The sequence below is a fragment of the Triticum urartu genome, chromosome 3A (genome assembly GCF_056163025.1).
Source record: "Triticum urartu cultivar PI428250 chromosome 3A, HENAU_Tu73, whole genome shotgun sequence".
NCBI lineage: Eukaryota > Viridiplantae > Streptophyta > Magnoliopsida > Poales > Poaceae > Triticum > Triticum urartu.
The window spans coordinates 674,053,339-674,057,314 of NC_141875.1; the positions used below are offsets into that span (position 1 = coordinate 674,053,339).

The window sequence follows — 3,976 nt, forward strand, 5'->3', positions numbered from 1 at the left end:
GTTTATCCTTTCTTTCTTTTTTGCGGGGAAGAAAGTTATTCATCTGCTATGTAATCTTTCAACATCTTTGCATCCGAGACATTTGAGTCAAGCAGCTTCAGCTATCTAATCTCAAAATCTAAAGCCAAAGTAATCCATCACTTTGTTAGGTTTAATCTTGATTGTATCCGCATTTTAGTTTGCTTTCTTTCTGCATGTAGCTGGAGTATGTAGTAGTTTGTCTGTGCGGAGGTACGTGCGATGCGTACGAGTAGGATGTTTCAGTTCTGAGAGCATGCATGGAGAAAGTCCAAGCTGTGGCATGAAGCTAGCTTGCCGTGTGAGACGGTGATGCATGAAGCTCTGAAGGGAACGACCTGCACAAGTTGGAGCTGATGGATAAGAGTCTGTTGAGGCCTTGAGAAGAGGTCGGTAGTAGTAGATGTGGTCAATTCTTGTTAGCTGCATGTGTGTGTTAGTGGCCTGGGTTAGTGCGTGCATGCGCTAGTTTGTTGGTGGTGTTAGTGGGCAAGTGTGCCCAGGCTGTGCGTGCGTGCGTGCGTGGTACTTAAGTGTGGTAGAGCATGTTTATTTCAACACAAGTGAATAGAGAGAAGAAAAAGAGCTTCGGTTGTGTGAAACAGCAGCTCACCAAACTTCTTGTGTTCCTGTGTTTCTTCCTTGAGTTGTGAGAGACAGCAGCTAGAGGAAGAAGAAGAGGGGTTGAGAGATTCAGCCCCAACATTTGGTATCGGAGCTAGGTGATGACGAAGGCGATGCCGCGTGACTCTTCAGCGAGTGGAGCGTTGGTGCCGAGCGACTCGGCGGCGACGGCGGCTGCCGCGACAGCGGCGACAACGGCGGCGGGGAAGCTCCCATTCCCGCTGCTCACGAGGACGAACTACGCGGCATGGGCGATGAGGATGAAGTACCTCTTGCGCGCCAACGGCGCGTGGGGTGCCGTTGATCGCGAGGCCTCATCGGAGGTCGACAAGGGCAAGGAGGAGATGGCCATGACGATCATCTCCCAGTCCATCGACGACTCGACGCTGCTGCGAGTTGCGGAGAAGGAGACCGCAGCTGAGGCTGGTCGGCGCTACGCTCCATGCATGTGGGCGTCGAGCGCGTCCGAGAGGCGAGGGTTCAATCCTTGCGCTCGGAATTTGATGGCCTCAAGATGGGTGATGCGGAGTTCGTGGATGATTTCGCGGCGAGGTTCACGACGCTCGTGGGGCGCATCCGTGAGCTTGGTGATGCGATGGAGGAGAAGTACGTCGTGAAGAAGCTGCTCCGAGCCGTCTCCAACAAATTCATCCACGTCGCGTCATCGATTGCATTGTTCGGCGACACCAACAAGATGGCCATGGAGGAGGCCATTGGTTCACTCAAGGCGCACGAGGAGCTCGTCAAGGGGCGCGAGACGGCACGTGAAGAAGAGCAGCTCCTCATGGTGAGAGGGCATGACTCATCGCGAGGACGCGGCCGTGGTGGCCGTGGCCGTGGCAGCGGACATGGCCGTGGTGGAGGGCGCAGAGACAAGAGCGAGGTACAGTGCTATAACTGTGATGACTTTGGGCATTTTGCTTGGGAGTGTCCGGAGAAGAAGAAGGACAACAAGGAGAAGGCACTACTCGGCGTCGAGGACGAGCCGGCTCTTCTCTGAATGCTACGTCACGAGTGAAGAATCAAGATTAAGGAGGAGAATGTTAGGTTTAATCTTGATTGTATCCGCATTTTAGTTTGCTTTCTTTCTGCATGTAGCTAGAGTATGTAGTAGTTTGTCTGTGCGGAGGTACGTGCGATGCGTACGAGTAGGATGTTTCAGTTGTGAGAGCATGCATGGAGAAAGTCCAAGCTGTGGCGTGAAGCTAGCTTGCCGTGTGAGACGGTGATGCATGAAGCTCTGAAGGGAACGACCTGCACAAGTTGGAGCTCATGGATAGGAGTCTGTTGAGGCCTTGAGAAGAGGTCCGTAGTAGTAGATGTGGTCAATTCTTGTTAGCTGCATGTGTGTGTTAGTGGCCTGGGTTAGTGCGTGCATGCGCTAGTTTGTTGGTGGTGTTAGTGGACAAGTGTGCCCAGGCTGTGCGTGCGTGCGTGCGTGGTACTTAAGTGTGGTAGAGCATGTTTATTTCAACACAAGTGAATAGAGAGAAGAAAAAGAGCTTCGGTTGTGTGAAACAGCAGCTCACCAAACTTCTTGTGTTCCTGTGTTTCTTCCTTGAGTTGTGAGAGACAGTAGCTAGAGGAAGAAGAAGAGGGGTTGAGAGATTCAGCCCCAACACACTTCACGCCGACAAATTTGGCACTTTGACTCATGATAGAATCACGCTTTGATGCACCGGGTGTGGAAGGCGTTGGTGCGGAGGCACGGCAGCTGACGATCTCCTTGTCACCAGGCTCGAACTCCAAATGGTGAATCACGCACACCAGGCCGGGTACCGTCAGAGCTCCTACAACAGCGGCCGCCTCTTTGCACGCGTGGATTAGGGCCAGTGGATGGTTGAAAACCAGACATACCAGTAACGACGTACGGTAGGTGGATGTCGATTTCAAAGCGCTGGACAACGCCCTCAAGTCTATCGATCTTGGGGACGATCTCATCAGCGAAGTCCATTTGTGCGTGATTGCCCCCCCCCCCCCCCCAGTTTTCGGGGACACGTGGATGCTCCACCCTGCTGGCGAGTTGGCATGGGTCCCGATCCTGCGCCTCCCGTGCGACGCAACCACGTCGCCTCAAGTGGTGAATGACGCGCAGGAGAACCCCCCCGCAGCCGTAGTCGCCGTGTGTGGGCATGGCGGCAGCACCATGCTCCCGGCGCCCGCTCTCTCGATGGGATAGACGTCATGGTCCACCGTGTTGCGGACAGGGATGGGAATCGCCTCCTTGCCGTTGGACATGTCCAGCGTGACGTAGCCGGGCGGACGGATCTCGGGGTTGAGCTGGTTGATGAGGTCTTTAGCGGAGTGCCAGATGTTGCTGCCGACCGCTTCCTGGCCCGACAGACGCACAACCTTGAACCGGCAGACGTCGGGGCCGGACTTGCCGGGGCCGTAGGTGGCGGAGACGACATTGTAGAGGTCGTCCTAGATGTACAGCTTCATGAACCTTTGCAATGACTACAGAAAACTAAACTGAATGAAATTCTCAACTAAACGCTCACAACCATGGTTATGATGTCGATCCAGACTCAACTCATGAAAATATGGTTTTAGGCTATAACTTGCCGACTGCAAAGTGCAAACACGGCAAACCAGGCACAAGAAATACAAGCAAACAGTTCAGTTTAAGGTGTCTTAGCGCTGCGTCTATCCAAGGATACAATTGATAACAATGACAGAAAGGTTCATGGCAACTGAAAATGAAGGCGAAAGGTTCATGGCAAATGAGGGTAAACATACAGGAAATGTTGCCGATCGATCACTGGTCCACGCCATAGTCGATGTTCAGCTCGCTCATCGACAGGATGGTCTCCATGGCGAAGACCATCAGGTGGGGGCACGAGTTGTCTTCGTGGCACGGACCACGAGCTGGACGAAGGCATTCAGCACGAATCTGTTGTGGCTGATGTAGGCCGTGATGTTCTTCCTCTTGGACACGTCAAGCACGTATCTCGGGACCGGGCACTGCGCGAACCGGGGCGGATCCTCACCGTCGTCCGGAAGCATGGCCGCCCTCGGTGGAAACTTCCTTGGCTTGATGAAACGCGCCCGCTCCTCCGTCGATGTGCCGGTATTGGCATTGGCGTTCGCGCAATGCGGGGGTGATCGTGGGGAGCGCGTCCCCGGTGACTCGCAAAGGTATGCGCCCGGCTGGATCAGGTCCATCGTCCTCACGCCCCACTTCGTCTCGTTGGACCGGAACATCTCCAGCCGGTGCCTCATTCCGCGCTGGGTCATCTGGTTTGGGCAGTTTGCCATGCACCCGCACGACGTGCCACACTCGTACACTGTTGGAGATGCCCAGGAGGGAGAAGGAAGACACACATAAACACAA

At 54.3% G+C, this 3,976-nt stretch overlaps 1 pseudogene; it reads left to right on the forward strand.

The window, feature by feature from the left end:
* The first annotated feature begins 512 nt into the window (after positions 1-512).
* LOC147981395 (uncharacterized) lies at positions 513-2,007 on the forward strand (annotated as a pseudogene).
* The last annotated feature ends 1,969 nt before the right edge of the window (positions 2,008-3,976 follow it).